General features: G+C 33.0%; 1 long non-coding RNA gene across 1 annotated transcript; it reads left to right on the top strand.

The window, feature by feature from the left end:
- Positions 1-10514: 10514 nt before the first annotated feature.
- On the top strand, positions 10515-12749 carry LOC123655400. Its single transcript, XR_006743393.1, has 6 exons — positions 10515-10707; positions 10802-11009; positions 11155-11617; positions 11841-12103; positions 12260-12417; positions 12567-12749. It is a non-coding gene; the product is annotated as an uncharacterized LOC123655400 (long non-coding RNA).
- Positions 12750-13849: the final 1100 nt, after the last annotated feature.

The following is a 13849-nucleotide window of genomic DNA, read 5'->3' as shown; positions in this document are numbered from 1 at the left end:
AGTGAATCGATTCGGTAGATTTTGAGAAATTTAAAAAAAAAACCGCGAAAAATTTTTTTCGAAAATGATGTTTTTTTAGAATAACTTTTTGGCTATTGCACCGATCAATTCCATAACCTAATCAGCTCTTAAGCTCAAAAAACGACGTCGAATGCCGTTTTGCAAATCAAAATCGGTTCATTCGTTCGTGAGATATCGAAAACCAAAAAAATCGAAAAAATTAAAAAACAAGCGTTTCTTAGAATAACTTAGTGACTTTACGTCTAATCGATTTTGTTCTCATTGTAACATTTTTAGGCCTCAAAAAACTGCGTCGATTGCCGTCTTGAACATCGAAATCAAACCACGCGTTTTGCAGTTACCCGAGTAGAAAAAAGGTCAGGCTCAACCAGATCATGTATCTGGACCGGATCAGGATAGAATAAGGTACGCCTGATCCGGCAAGCTCTATCAGGACCAGGTCCGGTCCAGACAAAGATAGCCTGATGTAAAATATAATCAAGTATGGTAAGGCATACTGGATCAGGACCAGGTCCGGTCCAGACAAGAATAGCCTGATGTAAAATACAACCAAGTATGGTAAGGCATACTTCATCAGGACCAGGTCCTGTCCAGACAAGGATGGCCTGATGTAAAATACAACCAAGTATGGTAAGGCATACTTCATCAGGACCAGGTCCGGTCCAGGCGAGGGTAGCCTGATGTAAAATATAACGAAGTGTGGTAGGCATACTGCATCAGGACCAGGTCTAGATCAAATAAGAACAGCCTAGGTAGTAAAGAATATAGCCACTCCCTCTCTTCCCGTGGGTGTCGTAAGAGGCGACTAAGGGATAACACAGTTCCACTACGACCTTGGAACTTAAGAAGCCGACCGATGGCGGGATAACCATCTAACCGCTGACTTTGAAACACCCAGGCCAAAGATGGGCAGCAGCGTCTTAGGTGCGACAAAGCCAACCCTGCGGTCACCAACCTGCCTGCCCAGCGTGGTGACTATGGACAAAACACGTGAGTTCACACCATTTTTGGCGTGAACTTATGGAGGCCTATGTCCAGCAGTGGATCTGTGATCGGCTGAAATGATGAAGATGATTTAAGTTGTATTTGCATCAAATCAGATTAATCTGGTCTTAATTTTTTTCAACTGAACTCAGCCAGCATAAAATGTATTAGTCAACAATGGAATAAATAACAATTTAATTCAATTCAAGATATTTTTGACCAAAAATTTTAATGAATCTAATCGTTTAATATTATTAGTCTAGTATATACCATATAGCTGAGTAAATAATAATAACTATTATATTCGTAATCTTCCACCCGCTTATATTTATATATTTAAGTATATCTAAATTTATTATATTTTTATATAAGTATTTATTATATTACTAGCTCGGCCCGCTCTGATATCAATCTGATAATATCTCTGAATCACGTAAAGTTAATCTCAAAACTTCAAACACGATATTTTCGTAACCACGGGGTTTACGCGAAAAGCACACTACGGGGGAGTAAAAAACCCACCCTCCCCACCACCCTTTACCCCCTCACCCCCATTTCACCCCATAAATTTGAGGCCGTTTAAGAAAAGTATGACCTAAATATTAATTTTTACTCAAAAACTACTTTAAATGCCTATTATTAACTATATCTGTTTACTGTAGTCTATAATAATTCGAAACTGTTCACTGTTTGAAAGCGCCTAGTTTTTTAAATCATAACCTATATTCTTACATGTTAACGTTTAGTCTATTGTAATGACAAGTTCTGTGAGTTTGATGATTATAACATTTTAATGTGCCTATTATCACGAGTTTATAACACCAAACGTCATCGATGTACACTGAGTTCGAACGCCCATACAAAAATTGGCCATGTCATATAAAAGTAGCCTAAGTTACTCCTTGTTACATCAACTATCTGCCAGTGAAAGTCCCGTCAAAATCTGTCCAGCCGTTTCAGAGATTAGATAATACCAAATTCGATTTTAAATAATAATCAGAAGAAATTTCCATCGATTTAATGAAATATTTTTAGATTAAAAATATTAATTATTTATTCGTTTATTACTTGTTGTGTTACTTTAACCAATAATTTGACTTGTTTCATTTGCATACCCAATTTCGTACCTAATTTGTTAGCTCAGAATACAGAAAAAACTGTGTGTTTGTTCTGTATTCTGAGTTTGTTAGATAAATAAGTAGGTAGGTATATGATTTTCCAAGTATTTTTGCTCCATAACTCTTGATATAAACCCTGCCTGATTAGCCTGATTTAGACCTCGCTACATATATACTAATCTGTTATTTAGACTTCATTAAATTTCACTAACGCGTGCATAGTTAAATTTTAAGATAGCCGTCAAAAAATAAATAAATCAATGAACAGAGTTATTTTTCTTTACTCTTGATTTGAAATTCAATTCCAAGATTTCGACTTAATTAGATACTATTTTTATTTCCGTTTTTCATTAAATTTATAGAAACAATAATTACGTGACGTAAAGTTATTTTTATCATAATTATGATCGATTTATTCATTTATTGTATTACAAGCACAATTTGATAGTCTTTAGTTGTTTGTTATTTTGTTATTCATAGGTCACTTCACTTCCAGTCAATTGAGTATATTATATATAAAAAACTGCCTTTTATTTCTATTAAATAACATGAATATAATAACGAATATAATATAATATAATCTTGCATTGAATTATATACAATAAATAAAAATTAACGAAAATATTAATATAAATACAACATAATAAGGAACGAAATAATAAGCGACAACGCGTGACGTCACGAAGCAACATGTCGGATCTTGTTCACATTGTTCTTCGTTATGACGCACATCACTCACATCAGTGTGTTAGAAAAACTCAATATGCACTATTATAAAGTTTATTAATTAAGACATCAGTACTTAACGCCACTAAGTAGTATCGAGACCGCCTTTTACGTCTGATCCGTAGTCAGTATATATTCTCTCTGCTTTTAATCTACCACCGCCAAAGCTAAAATAAAATAATTCCCCGTCAACGTCCATTCCCCTCTTAAGTGTCAACTGTGTTGCCATGACAAACGAGCTATCAAAGGCCTGGCAATTAACCGATTTTACTGATATTAAAATGATAGTGTTGCTAAACCTTAAAATAAATGTTTTGATAATTGATCCATATTTTTAATACTCTAACATTCGGCTAATCCTGACGTCAAACGCGGCCTCGCGTTTACAACACAATACAAAAAAAAGGACAATAAAATAAGAGAAGAAGAAAAAAACAGGCATTCTTAATCATAGCCAATAACTCTTAGAACTAACATCGACTATAGGCTCTCTCACCCATAGCGACTCACTCTTAAAACTAACATCGACTATAGGCACTCTCACCCATAGCGAGTTACTCTTGAAACTAACATCGACTATAGGCACTCTCACCCATAGCGACTCACTCTTAAAACTAACATCGACTATAGGCACTCTCACCCATAGCGACTCACTCTTAAAACTAACATCGACTATAGGCACTCTCACCCATAGCGACTCACTCTTAAAACTAACATCGACTATAGGCACTCTCACCCATAGCGACTCACTCTTAAAACTAACATCGACTATAGGCACTCTCACCCATAGCGACTCACTCTTAAAACTAACATCGACTATAGGCACTCTCACCCATAGCGACTCACTCTTAAAACTAACATCGACTATAGGCACTCTCACCCATAGCGACTCACTCTTAAAACTAACATCCACTATAGGCACTCTCACCCATAGCGACTCACTCTTTTAACATCTCTTAGAAGTCCGCTTGTCACAACTCTCTTATATATTTCTGGTAAATTAAATGTATTGAAATAAGATGATCCGCCTCTATACAGTAATTTAAGTATATATTACTACTATCCATATATTATAATTATCTCTCTTTATTATTCTCAATATGTTAAACAATCATTCATTCTTTTTGTTAATCACTTTTATGGTTAACTTTCGTAATTGTTACATGTTAAAAGTGTATATGTTTATCTAATGATCTTATAATTAATTTACATTAACTTTACTCTTTTTTTTTCTCAATTTACTTCTTTAATATAGTATAATCATATACAGGATACGTAATGTAATCTATAATACATCGGTACTACAATTCACTCAGCATACAATTGTACATATAATTTGACATATAATTAGATATTCACTTTTATGGTATTACATAAATAACTGTCTTTTATTACCATGATATCATTATTTTTAAAATCATACATACATCAATAATTTATTCTATAACAGTATATAAGGTCTATATCACCTACCATCACTTTAGTTATAACCAAATCCACTTTCTATTCTGAATCACTTGTCATTGCATCATTAAAAACTAGCCAAGGGTGTAGCCTATCAACAGCAAAAACCGACCTATATGGTTTACAACCTTCTTTTCTAGTAATGGGGGTATCCTCTATCTCATAGCGATCATTACCGATAATTTTTGAGATTCGAAATGGCCCTACACATTTAGGCAATAATTTGCGACTCTGTCCCGGATCTGAACGGATATCTCTCTCGACTCTTACTAAATCTCCTAATTTATATTGTGTTGGTTTTTTGTGAGACCTATCAAAACGTTCTTTCTGTTTTTGCTGATTAATTTGAATTCGGGACTCTGCATCAGACCTAATCTTAACTCGATCTAACGCGGAATGAGAATCCGCGACTATAGGGTTCATGATACCGTCCGAAACGCCTGTTGTTTGAACACCAAACAACATCTCAGAAGGAGTGCGATTGGTGCTTTTGTTAATAGTATTGTTTAGTGACCATTGAATTTGTGGTAAGCATAAATCCCATTCATTTTCAGGTTTACCGTGATTAGCAGCAGTTATGGCATCGACTATAGTCCGGTTGTACCTTTCAACCTGGCCATTTGCCCTGGGAGAGGCAACAGCATTCAAAATATGCTTGATACCTCTACCATTAATAAAGTTTGAAAACTCTTTGCTAGTGAAACTTGTACCACGATCTGATATTATACGGCGTGGTACTCCAAACAGCGAGAAATATTCTGTAAATACTTGAATAGTGGTGCTACTCTTAGCATTTTTAACTGGTTTTATGTATATAAATTTCGTAAAGGCATCAATGATTACTAAAATGTGACAATTTTTCTTTTTACTTATAGGAAATGGACCGCAATGGTCAGTGTGGAGCGTATCAAATGGTTTGCTAATTTTAGGTATAGGATGGAGCTCCCCTTCTTTAGCACCGGCCGGTAGTTTGTTATGTGCGCAGCTTAAGCAAGAATTGCAATACTTTTTAATAAATCGTCGCATTTTCTTAAACCAATAAATTTGATTAACTCTACAGTAAGTTTTTTTTCAAAACCGAAATGACCAACATCGTCGTGATTCATACGAACTACCTGCCATCTTATCGATTTCGGAACTACCCACTTTAAATTGACTTCATTATTTTTATCAATTACTACTCTATATAAACGATCGTTTTTTATTGTATAGTTCTTATGAATATCGGCTATATCTTTAGTGTCTGGATCATTTAGGATGCTAATTATTCTTTGTATCTCTGAGTCCTGTTCCTGCACTGTACTCAGCCACGCATCATCATCTATTGCTAAAACATCGACAACGTCTACCACGACCTTCGATTCAGACGTACTGGGATTGCGCGATAAGGCATCAACGTGACTCATTTTAGCCCCATCTCTATGCTCTACTGTGAAATCGTATTCTTGCATAGTTAAGTACCAGCGAGCTACTCTAGGAATCAAATCCTTTTTAGTCATTGTGCTACGTATAGCGGCACAGTCCGTAACAACTTTAAACGTTTTTCCTAAAACATAGACTCTGAATCGAATTAAAGCACAAACTACTGCCAGAGTCTCTAACTCATACGAGTGTAGTTTGCTTTCGTCTGATGTGGTCTGACGACTGTAATATGCTATAGGGTGGAAAGTCTCTAAATTTATACGTTGCATTAATATGGCGCCTATACCGATTTTACTAGCATCTGTATGAATTTCTAATTCGGCCTGGGGATCATATAATGCTAAAACGGGTCTGGTGGTTAATTTAGATTTTAATTCATTGAAAGCCTTTATCTGTGGCTCATCAAAACACCACACAGCATTCCTTTTTGTAAGATTCGTCAGAGGTTTTGCTATCACTGAAAAATTGTGAATAAAACGTCGGAAATAGCTAGTGAGCCCAACAAACTGTCGAACCTCGTGAACGTTTTTAGGTATGGGAAAATCAATTACCGCCTGAATTTTAGCTACCCCAGGGCGTATACCGTCGGAACTGATCTCATACCCCAAATAGTTTATTCGAGTCTGAAAGAAATCGCACTTTTTTATATTTAACTTAAGTTGAGCTGATCTTAACAATTGAAAAACTCTTTCCAACTTGTCTAAGCCTTCTTCTATTGTTTGTGATGTCACTAAAAGATCATCCATATATGCTAATGCTAGGTTTTGTTTACCTTTCAGCATAGAGTTAATGATACGCTGGAAAACGCTAGGTGCATTAGCAAGCCCGAATGGCATTCTCTCAAACTCAAACAAACCATCCGGTGTTGCAAATGCAGTATACCGTTTACTGTTTTCACACATGGGCACCTGGTAATACCCTGATGTTAGATCAAGGCTTGTAAAGAATTGATTACCCCCTAACCTATCTAATTGATCCTCAATGCGAGGCAAAGGATATTTATCTTTAAGTGTCTTTCTATTTAAGGCTCTATAATCGACACATAGGCGTTTATCGCCATTTTTCTTACTGACTAAAATAACTGGACTTGAATAATCAGAAGTACTTTCACGTATGATACCATTGGAGAGTAAATCTTCTATAATCTTATTTAGGTATTCACGTTCACTCTGGGAAACTCTATATGGATTATATACTACAGGTCTATTGTCAGGTAGGTTAATTTCCATTTCAGTTAGATTTGTTTTACCTAATTCTCCTAAATTCATTGCAAAGCAATCTCTGTATTTTTCGATTAATTTAAACAATTTTTGTTTCTGATCCTCGGTCACTATTGTACTTATTTTTACATCCGCTAAAGGTAAAGGTTCATACTGTTTGGTTTCTGTAGTTATACCTACATATTCTTTATTTATTTCGTGGTATTGCTGTCCCCGAGCTAACAAAGCTCTTTTAGTAATTTTTAAATCATTAAGTGACAAGTTGGCTAGCATTAGATACCCTTTACCTGCTTTGAACTGAAATATACCTGGTAGAACAATATATTCGTTGTTAGGTAAAGTTCGAAGATTATATTGAACAAATAGCCCTTCCGAGTATTTACTATTTGTAGTGACATCAATGGGCATAGTAGTTTTTGGTTCAATAACGTAATCACTTTCTGCATACACTTTAATTTTTAAATCACTATTGGTCACACCTGGGGTTTGTATAAAAACTAAATCATCATTTGTTTTCAAAAGTATTACATTAGGTTTTTCCGTAAATGACTGCCCAACCAGAATTGATGTTTTTAAATAATGATTTTCTACGACTAGAATTTCCGTTTCAGCCTTAACGGCGCCTATTTGTAAAGTGACTACTACTTTACCAATTGGTTTTACAGAAGAATTGCCAAAACCCTGCAAAATTGGTAAGTTATCAGTAGCCCAAGTATCATGCAAGAGTTTTGCGTCAGATTCTCGTATAAGAGTACACTTACTACCTAGGTCAACGTATCCTCGCAATGTTATATCACCCACTTTGACGTCTTTGTAAAATTTTGCAATATCGGACTCACTATTGGTAATACGCATGACACTCTTAGTTCGTTCCGTCGAACTATTGTTTTTATTAGCTTCGCCAGTATTATTACTGTTCTTGCGACAATCTTTAGTTTCGTGGCCTAATTTGAAACAAAAGTTACACGTCTTTATTGGTTTATTACATTTTAAACTTATATGTCCCATTTCATTACAATTGAAACATCTAACTGTATCTGTGCTATTATTGCCTTTAATTTGTTCATTTGCTACCTTATTAAACTGTCTGGATTGTTGATGAATATTCCGGTTGCGATTATTGATGGATGGCGTGTTGGTTTCATGTTGAGATACCGTGCGCAAGTAGTTAAGGACCTGTTCTGGTTCCTCAAACATACAGGCACCTGCCCCCATTCGTACAAACTTGTCATCGATACCATGTATAAGGCAACCGACTGCCTTTTTACCAGTTATCTCACATTTATTTATAAGCGCAATTTTGTCATAGTAATAATGTTCTAGAGGTTGGCCAAACCTACACCTAAGTTTTAACATTGTTGTTAATAAATCACCGTAGTTTTCGTTTGAGGGAAATGCTAATTTTAATTTTTGTGTCCACTCATCCCAATTATATAGGACTGAGGATAAGCCCTGATACCACTTTTTGGCTAAACCACTTAATTTAGGAAGAGCATAATGACATATTTGGCGGTCATTCCAAGAATAAATCTGCGCACATTCGTTAACCTTGTTTATCCAATTTTCTATTGTTTGACTATTTTCACTAGGGTCAAATTCTGGAACAACACTGAACGCCACCGGAAAATTGTTTTGAGCCCAAAAATTTGAAGTTACTGGCGCAGAATTACTGTTAGGGTTATTTAATCTAGTAACATTATTTGTTGCGCTGTTATTGTTCGACAAACAAAGATCAGTTTGATCATTAACTGCAATGGGTATATTTAACCTATTTAATCGAATCGGCGATGTCAACGGGGGAGTTTTAGTCGACCCCCGGTTAACATTCCTACTGAGAGATTTATGTCTGCGACGCTCAGTATGCGCTTGTTTTTTACCATGTCTTTTATGGCTATGCTTACGACCTCGATTACGTTTCGTTCTACGTCGTGACCTACGTTCATAATCGTCACTATCACTAAAACTAGAATCTGTAGAAGTACTATCTACGCTCGATTCCCGCCGTTTTCGCTTAGATTTTCCCATTATCTCCACTAGTGATGCAATGAGTAAATGATTCAAGATATACTTAGGAACAATAAATACAAAATTTTATATATATAACAAAACTAAATATACTCGTATATACTATCACAATATTAAACACAGTTTTAATAGACACCGGCAGTAAATCCGGAAACAGCGGCAATAAGTAGGTACATGGAACCTCAATTAAGATATATAAACACACCAATAGCTATGTAGTTTAAATTAATAATAAAAAAAGTCATATAAGATTAATAATAACAGTTTAAAAACAAAGATCAACGATAATTGTACATTTATATTTCGAAACACATCGCGTAGTCTACGTGTAGGTACTTCAAAAGAAAAAATAAAAAATAATAACAACAAATAACAGCTTAAATAGTTTTCACTTGTAAATTAAAAAAAGAACACCAACGCTGACCTGATTATTATAGTTTAGGTATTATATAGATCACTTTCACTAAACTTCCAAAAACATGTGTGCAGTTTTTTGTTTACCGCTCGCGTACCTTCTGCATATGAGATATGCGAATGAGATAATCAGGAGCAATTTAAATTTTGAAGGACTTCGCAGTAGCTCGCTAGTAGAATTTTCCTCGCTTTGGTTCGATATCGATTTTGAGGCGGCAAATGTTAACGTAGCCACATGAAAGTCAAATAACACTTTAAGATCTGACCTTAACATCCAAGATCGAGGAGACCGCAGCATCGGGCACGTAGATTAACTTTGTCACTTCTGACTGTTAGAAAAACTCAATATGCACTATTATAAAGTTTATTAATTAAGACATCAGTACTTAACGCCACTAAGTAGTATCGAGACCGCCTTTTACGTCTGATCCGTAGTCAGTATATATTCTCTCTGCTTTTAATCTACCACCGCCAAAGCTAAAATAAAATAATTCCCCGTCAACGTCCATTCCCCTCTTAAGTGTCAACTGTGTTGCCATGACAAACGAGCTATCAAAGGCCTGGCAATTAACCGATTTTACTGATATTAAAATGATAGTGTTGCTAAACCTTAAAATAAATGTTTTGATAATTGATCCATATTTTTAATACTCTAACAAGTGTTTCAGTGTATTAATCTTTGAAGTGATAAAGAAGTTTGTGTGAAAAGCATTTTTTGAAAGTATAATTATATTTTTTATATAACTTAAAAGTTATTTGTCGATTAGCATATTAATGTAAATAATATCAAGGTTAAATAAGTTCAATACAAAAACTGAACCATATTAATATTGTGTTAAACAAAAAAAAAAGTGTACTATAAACTTCTCTCTAGACGTTTTTTACTCGGTGTGTATTGTGTACAAAATACGAACTTGTGGACTAATTTAGCTAGATAAAAATTTGTGTTGTGTGTAAAGCTTCGTTTTTATGTTTAATTACGTAAAACATTTAAGGTTAGTAAAAATCATTGAAAAAATACATTACAATTCTTTACTATTTTTTAAATAATTTTATATTTCAATAATCTGTTTTTTTTTTTCAGATGGCTTTTATGTATTATTTTATTTTTATTAACTCATCCAAGTTTTATTTTTAAATAATTCATCCAATAAATAATTTGATATATTGAATATCGTGGTACCGGATGTAAATAGCCTGAATCATTGTTAAAAAGTACTAAGTATTGTAAATTATTACAAACGATAGTTAAACATTGTGAAGGGTCTGCCTGACATGGCCAACGTTTTATGTTCAAATAAGTGGCACAGCAGGTAAATTATTATTTAAATTATAGATTTTTAAGAATTGCTATTTCATTGTCATAATAATAAGAAAGTAATTCATAATTACAATTAATATTATCAGAAACAATGGAAGAGGCAGAGGAAAAATTAATAAGATTAAAAAGAACCCCTATTCTTCTCTACCAATAATGAGTAGTCTGCTAAAGCAAAAGTGGCTGCTGTTGAAAAAACTTTCAAATTAAAAGCTTTAGCATAGGATTGATTAAAAATAGATAATATATTTAGCCAAATAGCTTTAGAGTTAACTGACGAACCCACTGAAATTGCAGGTAATATTTATTATTTAAAATGTAAATATTGTTGATTAATTTCTAATAATTTTTTTACAAGGTATATATATTAATTGATATAAATTTATTTTTAATCATTAATTTTTGAACTGAAATTTTATTTCAAATTTTTTCATTCCACTAGAACCTAAGAAATAAAAGCCAAAAAAATGTAACCAAAAAATAGTGAAGAAACAAGCCTAAAAACATAGTCTCGAATGGTCATCTACATCAATAGCGTCTTCGATATCTTCATCACCACCGTCATCATTATGTAAACCTATAGAAATAAATAATGAAACAAAATAAAACGAATTAATGACAGTACTAACTATATTGTTGACTCAAAAAAAAGGAAAAAATTAGTTCATAATCTACACCATACCACCTTGATCATCTTCATCATCACCATCAACTAAAAGTAGAAAAATAAGAAAAATCCACTCGAATTTGAAGGACATAAATATGCGTATGGAAATAGCACATGAAGACAGTACATTAGCAACAATTGCTGATAATCCCTTATCATCATCATAAATTTGAAACAGAAGCTGAAATGAATATATTAGCAGCTAGATCATCATCAACAAAAAATACTGTATCCAGTGGTAAGAAAAAAATATATATTGTTTTTAGTTTATTAGGATATCTATACTTATTATAATTATTTACAAAATCATAATATAGATTCCATTCTGAAATTGTGGAGTGTTGTAATCGTGATAATATTTATGTATCAATATTTATATTTACATCAGTGTCACAATTTTGAAATTTAAATCATTGTGTTAACTAAAAAAAAAATTATAATATATAATTTATTTTCAACAGATTCTTAGCTGGAATGTATCAAACATAATTATAACAGTCTATCAAAACAATTAGCGAATTTAAAAGGCCATATCTGCTGATGTTCCCAAATCCTGTCTGAAATAAAAAAATAACAGTACTCAGCTGTTAGATTTCAGTTTATTAACAGATCCTGAAGGAAATCCAGTGGTCCAAAAATTAGAATTTCCGCTATCAACAATGGAAGATATTATTTTGATAAATTCAATGAAAAATTGAAAGGCGAAAAATATAAAAATAAAATGGTAAGTTTTTAATAAACTATATTCTTATATACAAATATATGAAAGATCTAATATAGTTGCTCTATCTGACAATATTGAAATTGTCATATTTGATAAAATGCTAATCATAATAATTAATTAATCATACAAATAATTATAATAAATTTTCTTTTCCAGAATAAACGTATATACTTTTCTCTTGATGGAAAATATACTTTTACCCGTAATATGGGAAATATTACTCGTGTTTATATAACAAGAGATGTCATATGTAGCAGTTAAAGCAACTCCAAAAAAAAGTTTTCAAAGATACAACTTTTTCACTTCTATAAAAAGTATGTTAATCATTATATAGTGCAGAAGTACTATCATTGATACCTAATTATTTCTTAATTATATGTTATTATTTTATACCTAATAATAATTAGTTTTTACTATTACTAATTTAATTACGTACATGGTTAATTTAAATTTTGTATTTAAGCTGCAGTAAGACAGAAATTCGAAAAGAATCAAGAAAGTATTTTCGATAATAAATTCCATCAAGCATTGTCTGCAGTATTGAATAATGCTAATAAAATAATAAAGATTGGGATGGGTACAGGGTATCCAGGATCAAAAAACTACCATCTAATGAAGATAAATAAAAACAACTAATCGCTTTTAATTTATTTACTTTTTTAAAATCTTTTTTTTTTTTTTGCTGTGTAAAATATTTTGCCAAGCAAACAAAAAGAAAAATTAATTCATAATGTTTAATAACAATCATTATTATTATTAACTATAACATAAAAATAATTGATATTTAAAGTAAAAACAAAAATAAATAATACATTTGAAAAAATAAATGGAAATAAATATGTTTTTTTTTTCAATCGGATAAGTTTTATTTCTGTTTAAGTGCACAATAAAGTGTATTGTTATGTTATGTTAAGTTATATATATATAATATGTTATTTTAAATATACATAGTATGTTAAGTAACATAGTAATATCATTTCTTTTTTTTTTTTTTTTTGACGTGACGTCTAATAAATCGATTAACGCCGGCTTCGTTACGCTCATCTGATCTATCTGATCGGCCTATGCATCCGAGGAGATGTTTTGTTATGACGGTTGTCACGTTTAACTATCCTCTGTAAACCAACTTTGCAGACAACCAAGTTTTTTAATAAACAATTTTGTCAAGACTACATTCGTGTTTTATTTAAAAGGACCGCGCTGGGCATACTCGATTTGGATCAAGCAACCAAGGACCGGACCGTGTATGCCTGATCAGGACTAGATAGGGCATGTAACGCAAATGATGTATCCGGACCTGACCAGGGAAACCTGATCAGGTCCAGATCAGGTATGACCTGAGATCAGGAAAACCTGATCAGGTCCAGATCAGGTTGTCCTGATCAGGTCCAGATACATCATCTGCGTTACATGCCTTATCTAGTCCTGATCAGGCATGCACGGTCCGGTCCTGACTAGGAAGACGAAAAAATTTCTACTCGGGTATGGCATTTCAAAAATTCCAAAAAAAACGTTTTTTCAAGATAACTTTGAAATTTTGAGACTTATCGACTTTGTTTTCCTTACATCACTTTTAGTGCTCAAAAAACTGCGTCGATTGCCGTTGTACAAATCGAAATCGGTTGATTCGTTCGTGAGATATCGAAAACCAAAAAAATCGAAAAAATTCAAAAATAAGCGTTTTTTTAGGATAACATGGAGACTGTACGTCTCATCGGTTTCGCTCTCATTGTAACATTTTTACGC

This window comes from Melitaea cinxia, chromosome 1 (genome assembly GCF_905220565.1).
Source record: "Melitaea cinxia chromosome 1, ilMelCinx1.1, whole genome shotgun sequence".
NCBI classification, from domain to species: Eukaryota; Metazoa; Arthropoda; class Insecta; order Lepidoptera; family Nymphalidae; genus Melitaea; species Melitaea cinxia.
This window is presented reverse-complemented; position numbering and strand designations above follow the sequence as displayed.